Genomic DNA, 13559 nt, shown 5'->3' with positions numbered 1-13559 from the left:
TTTCAAACTGCAGGGTAGATACTGATTTTCTAAAAGCTATTGATTGAAAATGGCACAGCTGAGGAGCGGGAGAGGAGCCATGAATAGAGACAGTAGATTCTCACTTCCACCGTTCTCCAGCTGGGAGCTCTATTGCTGCCTGGCCTTGAAGGGGGAAGAGGGCCGTCCCTGCATATGGTGTTTTTCATGGGATTTAAGACAGTCAGTCGCCCATATGTGCTTGTACAGTTTTAAGAGGTTTCATCTCAAAAGGGCAATGAAAACAACCATAGTTTTACTGCATACTACACATGCCCCAGTTAGAACTAATTGCCATCAACTGGCATTCCTCACCATCTGGTTTCATCTCCAAACATGAGCCCATTGACACAAGCTTAATAACTTATAAGCATCCATTTTCTGTTATTAGGGTAATGCAGCACAGATGTCAACTCAGTGCATATCAATACGGTCAATACATTACCTCAATTATTGCTTATATAACAAACACTGAGTCTGCCTTTGCCCTATCATCACCCACACACACACACACACACACACACACACACACACACACACACACACACACACACACTGACAGATAACTGAGTGGGAGGAAGGAATGCCATATACCTCAGCCTTTAGTTAGCATTGGCATTCATCATGACAGATTCCTCGTCTGGGTCGCTTAGCACTGATGGCTTGCAGAAAGGGTCCGCCTGTCTGACTGGCTCTCCTTCACTTACCCCTTAATTCTGCTCTGTTTCTTCAAATGCCCCTCCCTTTGTCAAAGCGCTGGCTTAATTATGTAAGAGTGATACAGACCTGCCTCTCGCTGGCAAACAATAAAACGTTTTGAGCTCTGAAATGATGCGAATAACAATGACAATATACTGCCACTTATTATGAAATGAATCATTTCAATCTAATCAAGAAATGGCTGCCTAGATGCTATGTGGAGAATCATCATTTTGTATCATTTCATGCAAAATCCTTCCTTTATTACTCCAAAAACTGAAAATGGGATTTTCTTTTTTTAAAGTACTGTCATTTGTTTCACAAACAAATGGCGACAGGAGCTGCATGCATAAACTTGTTTATACCCAGAGAAGTAGTGGAGATCTAAGAAACCAGAAACTGTCAGAGTGAATTGTGGGGAAATTAGTTAAACGCTTGTTTATTTATTCTTTCATTATTCTCTAATGCACAAAGTCATTATTGTTAACTATAGTCATTTTCCGTTTTAACCACTTGTTTAACAAAAAGCTGAATATACAGTGTGAGAAACTGTCAGTCAGTGTTCAGTGGATTTTTTCAACCATAAAACTGTTGACATAAAAGGGTTAAAACTGGATGTTGAGGGGTTGAAATAAATGTAATCTATACATGTTTTTTTCAGCTTTGTGTCCTTTTCCACTCCTACTACAGCTAGCCTGGATCTGGCCAACAGTAACAAAACCACCCTACCAGCAGCTCAAAAGCTCCTAATTTAAGATATCTAATTTGTTTAATCTATACAAAACCAAAGTGCAAAAGCAATTTGTTGTTTTAAGTGGAGATACGTGGAGGACTATTTCTTGGGCCGATTCACAAGGATGTCAGGATTCCAGGAAGTTACTACAGTCTATCTCTGTTAAATCACCTGTTGTTGTCTTTCTTCACCAATAAAAAAGGATAATATTAAGATAGATATCAGAAAATAGTGAACATTCATAATTTCGCAGTGCATAAGTTGACATTTCTGTATTGTTCTTTTACTTTAACGTTTTTAAGAAAATGAGCAAATATTTGGGCCTACATTCAAGGTGCTGGAACCAGTAAAAGTTTGGTTCTTTAGCTTGAAAACTGAATTGATTGGTGGGTCGATCGACAAGCATGTTGCTTACTATTTATCTGTCAATCAACTAATCCATTAATTGACTAATTGTTGTTTTGTTACATACTGAAATTTTTAGCATGCCAATTTTGACATATGTTTTCATGTACTGATCCCTCATGCATGAGTCATTGGCATTATTAAGTGAGCACCTCTCTTCTCAGAGGTTGGTTTCACCTGCAATCATCAGGAAACTCCAGCATCCTGTCCCTGACAACACCAGGGAAATAAAAGAACCTTCGGGGGCCCACTAGGCCATCTTTAATTCAACTCAGCTGCCACCCAGTAGCCATGGAGCATCCAAAGGGCTGAGTCACTTGCTGAACTGAGGAGATGCCAAAAAGAACAGTCAGGGGGAAAGCCCAGGACTCTCCCTCTGCAGCGAGGGAATCACTCCTCATTATATTTGGATGTGGTTTATTGTGTCACCTCCATTTTCATGGCGTGGTTGTTGGAGCGTGGTTGTGGGGGATTTGAACAGAGGCAGCTGATTAGCATGATGGTATGAGCACTGTGTCACAGGGGTTGATATGCAGTCTTGCAAAATGACCGAACAAACTTGCCTGACTTGATCAGAGGGACTCTATGTTACTCTTGAATTGCAATTACCAATTAATTGCATTAAATATAGTGGCCAGTGGGCAATACTGACCTGACCTGACCTACTCGCTCCTTGTCCTGAGGGTGTGTTCACTGAAGCAGTCTTGTGTGCTGTAGCTTGCATGACCTGTTGGCAGGCAGCGGTCGAATCTCTGCATGTACACTTTCAAAATTAAGGCATCAATTTAATATTTGGTATCGTTTGGACAATGTTGAAGGTAGATAATATGTAGGACTTTGTATGTGTAGACAGATACTAAAGTAATCCCTCCCAATCTTCACTTATGACCCACTAGAAGTGTGTGCCAGGGGCATGGCACAACATTTTGACCCTGTATGGGCAATCCTCTGCGGGCCCTCCCCACATCTATAGCTATTCATTCTGGTTTATTGTGCCCCCCTTTTCACATGAGTGTCCTACATGCTCAGCTTTACGGCGTGACGTGTCATACCTGATGTGAGGCGAGTCAGGCCGGCTCTAGTCGAGGGCAGATGTCAGTTGCTCATGCTCACAGTTAAACGATTTACGGCATAACGTGTCAAACTGAAGTTTGTGAAATCCATGAGATAAAACACTTTTCTCATTGCAAACAATAACAGAAGATGGAAGTTATTTCAAAAAAGCTTTAGCTATCTGTGATTGTATGATTGCTAACGGTAACTCAAAACTCCATTCAAGTGACAGCCGTTGTTGTGTTTGATCGCTAGCTTGTAGTCAACAGAGAACAAACTTTATTTCATTTCATTTCATTATATATATTCATGATATATTTTTCATTACCATCTTTTAGGCTACTTGTCGCAAAGTGACGCATGCGCGACTCAGATCTGCACTTGACTCACTGTGACACCAAGGGGGTGACTCCACTACCTCCAATGGAGTACAAAGACTCCATTACCGTGTAGCTCAAGTTATGGATCCGTAGCAGACGTTTTTCTAAAACTAGGCTAACGATTTAGTCATAACCACGTGCCTTACCGTCACATAGTTGACTAATCACTGTATTGTCAGGGGAAGCTCGCAGACAGTTTCAACTTACATTAGCTGTTTAGGTTTAATTACTAATGTTAACTAGCATTTTCGTTAGCAATAATGAGCCTGTGCCTATGTTATCTCCTAATATATACCTAAACTCTCCGTCCGTGCAAGATTGGGAACGGTTGAGATTTCTCTTGGCACAGCTACCAGAAGACTTTCAGACAGGTTGCCCACGTCACATCTACGTTGTCTAGAATTGGTTGGAGGCTGCGCAGTAACGCTCGGCCATCACCGGAAAATTGCTTCTAATATCCTTCACTGGTCTCCATCCAGAACAACGGGAACTGTTGGTCCATTTCTTTAACTGTCTATGAGTGCCACTCACTCTCAATCTGTGTCTTGCTCTGTACAGCCCCCTCAAAAAAAACTGGTAGCTTACAAGACTCCTCTCTGATTGCCACTGACAGGCTAGTAACAAAAATTGTCACCCAATAGAGAAGAAAAGCAGAGATGTTCATGGGCTACTTACAGCGGAGGACACTTCAACATCTTACCAACTATGTTTTTCTATATATTTATGCAATAGTAATTATATATAACAAATTTAGCAGGGTGCTACATACAGGCTTTGGTCAAAATAAAGATTTGCAGCTTGTGTGTCTGATGTTTTTAGACCCTTTACAATATTAGCATGGCAATGACTACTACCAGGCTGCTCACCATTGTTCTCCATCGTCTCATTTCCTCCATCACAGTGTCAACCACAGGGTCGGCTCTCTGTATGTCGCTGCTCATTTCCTAAAGTGGAACCCTAAAGAGAACGAGCATATCATGCCGGCTGAGGGGACACCTTGCTATTCTCACAACCTCTCCAACCCGTTCAAGGCCCCTGACAAAAACTGCCACATATAAAATAACAGAGAAAGAAAGAGAAAGAGAGCGTATGCGTTTTCATCTGTGTGTGTGTGTGTGTGTGTGTGTGTGTGTGTGTGTGTGTGTGAGGGTTTTGTTAAGAGTTTCGAGTAGGGCTATTGTTGCTGCTTCGTGCTAATTGCCTTTGAGTGGCATCTTATCAGACTTTTGCTCTCACTGCAGGAGGCTGCTGTATCAACCTGCTGCTGATTATTAGGTGTTCTCATCACTGTGTGAGTTACCACAGAAACACATCTGTTTGCAGGCATTTCGGGCAACAGAGAACAAGAGAAGTGTTACTTGGACAAAAACAAACAAAGAAAATACCCCAATATTGCAAGCAAGATGGCAATATTGCCATACTTCTTTTGTTCTACCTGGACTTAACAACGTTGTGACCACAAATGGTCTTCTTCCAGTGAAGCTGAAGGTACATATATAGATGATATATCACTATTCATTCATGACACATGTGTACATATGTGAAGACAACATTGAATTACTGGATATCACATCATCTAAATTAAACTATATGTACAGCATTAGGGTCTAATTGCATACACAGCAACACCTTACAGTACACCAGTATATGTTTAATACCATTATAAGATGTTCTGTGTTAGTGTCACAAGCTGAGGTCCTCCGCTAAAGCTCTGTTGGTCAGTCCACCGTTGTGGTCCAGTCTGAAATATCTCAACAACTATTAGATGGATTACCATGAAATTCTGTTCAGACATTCATGGTTCGCAGATGACTTAAACCCACTAACTTTGGTGATTCCTTGGCTTTTCCTCTAGCACCACCCTGAGGTTGACATGATAAAGATTAAGATATACTTCATTAATCCTGCAAGGGGAAATTAATTTAGTTGTTGTTTTTTGTAAAATATCTCACCAACCATGGAATTTGTTGGTGTGATATATGGTTCAAACATCTATGTCCGCCTCACAAAGTAGTTTAATACATTTGGTTACTGGCTGACATTTTTTTTATTTGAACTTTATTTTTGGGGCATTTTTTAAATGGGCAATAACATGCAGCAAAGAGCCAGTGGTCAGAGTTGTATCCTGGCCCGCTGCGTTGAGGAGCAAACCTCTACACATGAGCACCCGCTCTACCAACTGAGCCATCTGGGCGCCTGGCGGGTGGACTTTTAACTAGCACCATCATCAGGTCAAAATTTAAATTTATACTTTGGTTAATGATCAAATACCTAAAACACTAACATCCTTATCAGCCTCAGCTGTACTAAGTTTTTAGGGCTAATTAGTAAATGTTAGCCTGCAAATATGCTAAACTGAGATAACAAGGTAACAATTGCACTTGCTTAACATCAGCATGTTATTATGCTGAGGTTGGCATTTTTAAGTACAGCCTCACAAAGCTATTAGCATAGACTCTTAGTCTTGTTTTTAAGTCAACAACATTTTTACTTTTATACAACCATATTTGAAGCAGACCACTCATGTCAATTGTACCAATTAATTATCCAATCTTTTGGTGCAACACAGAAAATACATTGTTATTTTTGGGGGGCAAAATGACATCTTTCCTCAGATACAAACCTAGGACAAACAGCTTTATAAATGTATAAATAAATAAAAAAGTTTTTCCAGTTTTTCTGACCCGTGCTTTATGGTATAATAACATGTACACATACATTAAACAAAGCCTGTAGGGTACTGTGAGTCATGATACATGGCTTCCAAACAGGTCACAATATTGACTTGATGTCTGAATGTCCTCCTTTCTTTTACTGAAAACAGTAAACAACACAACTATAATCAGCTTCTCAAGAGCCAATAAGTTCACTTCTGCTCCTTTGATACTTCCCAGTCCTTGCTTAGTGTTTTTTTCTATATTAAATCTATTGAAGGTCTAGTAAAGATATGATTAAGTCTGCAGTACAAGTGTGTTGCCCCAGTAATTGGGAAAGAAAGAGGACTACGTATTAGTGTCTCCATCTCTCTCTCTCTCTCTCTTGCTCTCTCTCTCTTTCTCTCTTTCTCTCTCTCTCTCTCTCTCTCTCTCTCCCTCTGTGTCTCTCTCTCTGAGGCCATTAGGAATCATGGCTCTCTCCCCATCATTAGATTAACTCCCATGGTCTGCCAGAGTGCGCAGGAAGACCACACTCATTACACAAGCTGCTCTACAAAAGCCCTGCTTTCACCTTGTAATTTGAGTCAGAAAGGCTCATCAGGGCAGGAGGCACAGGGAGATATGGAAGTGCTGCCGCCACTATCGGCAGATATCTGTGTCCTATACTGCCTTGATTACACAGGCGGATTCAGAGTGCACGCTTGGCAGGGGCGTTCATGTTTATGGGGACATATTAGGGACATTAGTTCCCCAAGTAGTTTATCATCACTACAGGGATTTGGTACACAGTTGTTACAATGGCAAACAGAGTCATTTACGATAATAGAGTTTTTAATAGAGTAGATGCATAACAGTCTGCTGTATCCCTGTCACAGTGGTGGTTTAGGTCCCTTTTCAAAAATAACTTTGTGGCCTGTTGGTCCCAGTGGAACATAAATTGAGTAAACACTGATAGCCAAACAGGAAAGCTACCTTCATATCAACAAGGATTCAATTATTTATTTAATCACAGAGGAAAAAATAAGATCTAATTTGTTGGCACAGGATATTGTCCAGCTCATAAAAAGATGAAAAACATCTGTACTTCCAGAGGGCTCAATCGCCATTGTATATGATTTAGGCATCATTTGAAACGCTTGAGAATCACCATGCAGAGAGTAAAATGTAAAATGTTGCTAAAGTATTACCCTGATAGCTTGGATGTGGATTTCCACCGTCATAAAAAGATGCAGCAGGCCGTGTACATCAAGGAAAATACTGGTTTATTTCTGGTCAGGTCAGCAGAGTAATGATCAAAAAGTTAGCAGTCGTTCCAGGATAACCTCAAATTGGAAACTTCTTTTCGTTGCTCATGGGACAGTGGATTGAGACAATCGGGTGTGAAATTAATAAACAGCTTAGGGTAAGGGATCCTTGCATGACCAATCCAAGTGGTGAGGTTTACCAAGAAAACTGGGTTTAAACAACTATACTTTATGCTACAATTTTAGGGCTCATGGCACAAAGACACAACGCTGTATGGCAGCTAATCTTTGGTGTCCCCATCATGCTGGAATAATAAACAAGTAAACGTTTATAACAATCAATAGTTTAAAACCTATTGAGTTCTGCCTTCAAATAGTTTAAAAACATCTAAAGCCGCCTCTACGGATTAGCTGGTTGATTGTAGAGGGACCTGATGTGGTTTAAAGAAGATGGAGGATGACATTCTGGGGTGTTTCCACTTTTAAAATGAGGATATTTCTCCAGAGAAGCATTCTAGGAACAGGAGAGGGAAAGTTAGTTTTCAGACACTTCACTGGCAACAATGAGCAATAAACAACTACTTTCAAAAACGCAAGTATCCTTCAGAATCATCATATCCAGTTTGTAGATAATTGACTTATCTATCCAGTCATAATATTATTATTTTAAAAATGACAAAGACTCACCAGCTGTCTCATCATGGACCTGAGGACACCTTCCACATCTGCAACCCACATCTGTGGGGAAAGGAGAGCAAGAAAGCAATGTGAAGTATTTCATCATTAAGAAAGAGATGTTGCAAAGCGGAATTGGATCTTGCACTTTTTGATCAAAGCAGACCCACCTCTCACATTTTAGTCGATGTAATATTAAGCAAGCTACATGAAGTGCTCCCTTTTACTGGACTTTTAACAGAAAGGTTGTTTAGTCTAGTTGCCAAGGATCATGGCAACTCTAATGTCCATAAGATCTAATGTCTAAAATATTTATAATATATTAAATATAAGCTTATTCACCAAATCTGAAAGAAAAATGCAAAATTACAGGTAAAAGCCATTTTCATTTATACAAAGGCTGTAAAACACACACACACACACACACACACACACACACACAAACACACACACACACACACACACACACACACACAGTCCTAGCAGATTAGCAGAGATCTTCATTGAAATTCAGCAAATTTAAATTGTTTTTGTTTTAGTGCACATGAAAAACAAACAAAATTAGTAATGGCAAAGATGGCTTTGTATTTATTTGGAAAACCATCATCTAATGAATAACATGACAGCTGTCTGTCAGGCACTCGCATGGATAGAAAGTTTGTTTTGGATGTTTACTTGCCAGATAAAGGAAAAATTCACAACCAGCTCGAGACGGCTTTCTGCCAACAGGCAGGTTTGTCCTTTCTGTTATAATTACTTTGAGCACAGTACAGGGTAATGGTACTTCGTAATGACTGTTATGTAATGCATCTGCGTTAATTACTTCGTTAAGAAGCAAATTAATACATTAATTATTACAGATTTGTATATCCGTTTAACATTAACTCTATCAAAAAGCAATAAGAAGATGCAGATCACCTGGCCTACAGGGAGAACTACTGGTGTCAAACTCTTTTAACGTATAGATTGTGTATTTGTATTAAGGACAATCAGAAATGCAATCACCACATGATGTCCCACACATACATATAGAGGGTCACACAATATAAGTAAATGTATAACACTAACAAGCTCAATGCATAATGTGCTGATCAAAAACTTTTTTAAATTTCTTAACTCACATGACACATGATTTTATGCAATAAAGTTGGGTGATAAGTAAAGGAGCACGGACTTTGATTCACCTGCTGGACAACATCCGGAGGCATTTTACAAAGAATCCACAACAGACTAGTCTAAATGATGTAGTATTGACTGAACTGGGAGAAAACATGCAGCTCTGAGTTTAGTCTGTTTAAAGTTAAATTTGCAAAAGCTGTAAGAAAGCCTATTCCTTGAAACCGGGGTACATCATGTTCAGGGTGCTGTGTGAGAGAGTAGGACAGAAGTGTTTCAGAGGTCAGAGACGGTCTTACTTTGTGGTTTTGTCTCTTCTCTATGCTCCAGTCCTGCACATCCGTCCAGTGCTCTGGCAAACATGCGTCAGTTGCCCTGCTAGCCATGATGTCGCCTTCGCACAGTGTGACTCGAACGCCTGGGTTACTGTGCTGACCAGATCTGCCCCCTAAAGCGTCCAAAACAGTTTCCTACAATGTTACTTGAGCCTAAAAACTGATACTCTTCAACACAGAGCGGGTGGTAAAACTATTGTGCTAGTAAGATACAGGGTATCGGTGCAGCTGCTGCAGCTACACTACAGTCCCATTATCAGTCCAGTAATAGCTGACAAAAGACACATCTTTAAATGCTAGATTACCTTTCATTGGTGTGATTCTTACATATGGGAAACGTTTCAGCTAAGATTGTGTTATAAATCTTAGAGGATGCCAGTGTGAGTGGACAATGGTTTGGCCATGTGTGGCAGTCAGAAGAATACAGATCTCTCCTGTTAAACATGTACCTACTGAGTCTGATCTCTCTGAGGGAAGCTGCCTCATGAGACACACTCATGTTTTATGTAGACTTAGTGTGGTTTCAGTGTTACATGAGCTACATGATCCTCAGCTATGCTCTTGTTATTGATGTGTAGACTGGTATTTTATTAAAGTCATACCAAATATTTTAAACGTTGACATACTATAGAATATAGAATGTGGGTGGACAAAATAACAGACACACTTTACAATGCTTTCCAATTCAAATCCAGTTTCCTATTATGAACTAAACAAAAACTCAATTAGAGGATTTATACCTATACATAAAAGTCAGTGTGAAGACATTGTATCCACCCATTGGACCAACGTTACTGTGTGAACTGTACAGACACAGTATTTTGTTGTTGCACAGAATTAAATAATAATAACAATAGGCCTATCTAATTTTCTGCCCCTAAGACAACGAGGAAAGACTGCTGTAATTAGCTTCATCAACAGCTTGATGTATTTAGATTCTTCCTTTACAAATTGCCGACCGAAGATTAAACAAACATTCTGCCTCCTTGGAAAACAAGGAAAATCTATATTTGAAGGCATTGACTACATTGTTTAATTCAGAAGCAGTTATTCAGTATAACAGTGATTAAACTGTTGGCACTGTCAGACTTTAATTCTGATTTAAAAACGCTGTGGGTTGATTGTGATATCCCATATTCCTACAAAACAGTAAAAGTGACCTGGCCATGGAAGGTATTGGTGACATAAGAAAACACCATATTTATCTTTGTTTACCTGAGGTGGATGCCGTGCAACACACTGAGCTTCACTTCTCTAAACCGTTGCTGCTCTGCCCACAGGGCGCCTCATTCTCCCCTGAGTCTTTTGGAAAGCTGAGAAGAGGAAGAGATGGAGGTCGGTGGAGGTCACAGTGAGCAGAACTGTTTGTTACATCCTATGTTATAATTAATTAGATGAAGGAGAGAATGATGAGAAACACTAGAGTGAAGTGGACGAGAGAAGGGATGACGGCGGGATAACTCTTACCATCGCAAGTAAGCGAAAGTGATCTGCTGCCAAACAGAGAGAGTGTAGTTATGTGTCACATAGGCAATGTTGGTCAGTGTGTGTTTTGTCTGTATCTCATTTTTAAAACTCTTTAAAAGGCCTTTTAATGATTTGAATAAAAATGCAGACCCTGTTTTCTTTCTGTATTATTACTTTCTGGCCCAACAATCAATGCGGCTAGTGTGCATGTTACTCATTTGGCACACACAAAACAAACTGTATTCTTTGAGGATGTCTTTTTATCCTATCAGGAAGAGAAACAAGAAGTTATTTTTGAGTGTGTGGCTTAACATTTTCCAAAACACATTGTTAGAATAGTCTTTTTCCACTTCCACAGTAACCATTGGTTTAAATTCCAAAACAACTTGCAGAAATGTAAAAATTACCATAACATCTAATTAGATTTTTTAATCACTGTAACATTATTGTTTAGAAAGTAGAGCCTTGCTAACAACTTTTACTTTATGTACAATGTAACAAGATACTACAGTTAAAAAACGGCAAAGCTATTAGACATATGTTTAGAAAGTGTCTCAAAAATATAGTTTGGTCATCAGGGAACACTGAAAACTTTAATTTGAGCCATGCTAGCAGGATGGGCCCTTTGGTTCAGACTGTAATATCTTAAAAACTGTTGGATGTTTTGCCATAAAATACTGAATAAAATCCTGAGAACTTTTGGTGATTTTTGACATTCCCATGAGCCTCAGCTGTTCTATGTGTTTAGTGCTAATTGGCTAATGTTAGCATGCTTAAAAACTTAGCTAAGATACTGAACATGAAAAACATTATACTTGCTAAACATAAGCATGTTAGCATTGAAAATGTTAGCACGATGACATTAAAATGGAAACCCTTTTCCATTTTTCTTCTCGTCAAAGAATACCAGCCTTTGTTTTCAAGGACATTTTCTTAATGCTGCATTAATGTCTCGACCTTTCAGCATGCAGATTCAGTATAATGATTTGTCAAATGTTAGTTCACTGTCCAAATGAAAGAATGCTAATTACTGGATGCACCTGTGTAATTAAGTAAATGAGGTGGGATCTGGATGTTTGGATCTCTTTGTGAGAAAAAAGAGCTCCTGAGAAAAATCCACCACATACAGTTTGTTCAATCCCAAAGCTATTTACTGTCACAGTTTTGTATTAAACTCCCTCTGAAATGTCATATTATGGGCATTATCATGCAACATTTCATTGTATTTATAACATTGTGTGTCGTAAATGTGATTGACAGTCAAGGGCAAACCAAAAGTGTTGGTTCAGCCTCACCTTTGTTGCCACTGTTACGACAGCTCTCAACATAATGATCTTGGCATTTGCAATCAGTATTTACCAGTTTCTAGTCAGCTAAGAATAGCATCCAGCTCAATATGAGGCTGGCTAACCCAGAAAGACAAAAAGATTTCACAGTAATCAGCTTGTTTTCCTAGCACACAACCTTGGAATCAATTCAAGCCCTAAACTGTGGTGTTATTCACATTGTAAAGAGCTAAAGATCCAAGGACAGACCCTGGGGGACTGAGTATCAAAGGCAAGAAGAGATCTTGGAAAATGACTCATGTGGTGGTCTCTCCTTTGCCATGCTCTACCATGATACAACTCCAACTGAGACGCCGCACCTCATTAAACATAATTATGTAGAGAGATCAATATTTGACAACCTGAGGATGATGACATCTGAAGCAATTTATTCTCAGACATTATGAAGATGCATGCACATACATGGAAGAAATTAAAACCATTTTGCTGTGTTTAAAGGTAAATTAAAGAGTTAAACATAAAGCTTTCAACCTGATCCTCCAGTTACTGAGTGGTTAAAAACTGGACTAGACAGAAGATGTATTGTTGTTTTAAACACTACCTATCAAATTACTGTAGAAGATTAGAGAAGACCTAGTTAAGACAGAGTGTAGACTTTATTTTGTTTTATTTTAATCATGAAGAGTTTTTGATCTAGAAAACCCAAATTCTTTTCACGAATCGATACACAAAAATATTTCTGTAAATTTATAGTGATATAAAGAAGAGTTTACATTCTATGATTACATGGGTCTAGGTTTTTTTCAATATTTAATAATAATATTAAATAGGACTGTTTAAAAAACAGAAATAGTAGAATTCATCTCCACAATTACATACTTTGCAATAGAGCATAGTGCAAAGGGATACAACTTAATATAAATGTATTTGAACAGTTAAAGTAATAAATAAAGAAAGTGATTTTGTGATTTATTTTTAAATCCTAAAAGCATTTATTTGGTGTTTTGGGTGTGGTTTGTGAATGTAAAATGTTTACAGTGTGTTTGGGGATTCTGCGAGGGGAGTTTGGACTTGTATTTCTAAAATTCTGGCAACAGCTCTGCTAGTACAGTATAGGAGATACAACTTTAATTATAATGATGAATTTGATTATAATTAATCTAAATTACACCTACAGAACATATTTTCACAGTGAATGGAAGCATGACCTGTTAAACAACATACTCAGGAAAGCTCCGCGTTTATTTCACAGATTTTACTTTTTTAAATGAATTTTGAAGTATTTCATGTATTCAGGCAGTCCGAGTCAAGTCTCCAGTCTTCAAATGTCTTTTATAAAGTGTTAATTTTAGATGTAGTTTAATTATATGAAACTGAATTAACTTACATTATGGCAGTAGCAAAAAGGGGCATCAATGAGTAGCAAAACCCTGCCCTGCTTGGATCAAGGTTTACAAAAAAAACAACTTACATTTTTTCTCGGCTGATGAA

General features: G+C 38.7%; 1 long non-coding RNA gene across 1 annotated transcript; it reads right to left on the bottom strand.

The window, feature by feature from the left end:
* Positions 1 to 7186: 7186 nt before the first annotated feature.
* On the bottom strand, positions 7187 to 7932 carry LOC117960669. The gene is made up of 2 exons (XR_004660200.1): positions 7877 to 7932; positions 7187 to 7703 (listed from the first exon to the last, which is right to left on the bottom strand). It is a non-coding gene; the product is annotated as an uncharacterized LOC117960669 (long non-coding RNA).
* Positions 7933 to 13559: the final 5627 nt, after the last annotated feature.

This window comes from Etheostoma cragini, chromosome 2 (genome assembly GCF_013103735.1).
Source record: "Etheostoma cragini isolate CJK2018 chromosome 2, CSU_Ecrag_1.0, whole genome shotgun sequence".
NCBI classification, from domain to species: Eukaryota; Metazoa; Chordata; class Actinopteri; order Perciformes; family Percidae; genus Etheostoma; species Etheostoma cragini.
This window is presented reverse-complemented; position numbering and strand designations above follow the sequence as displayed.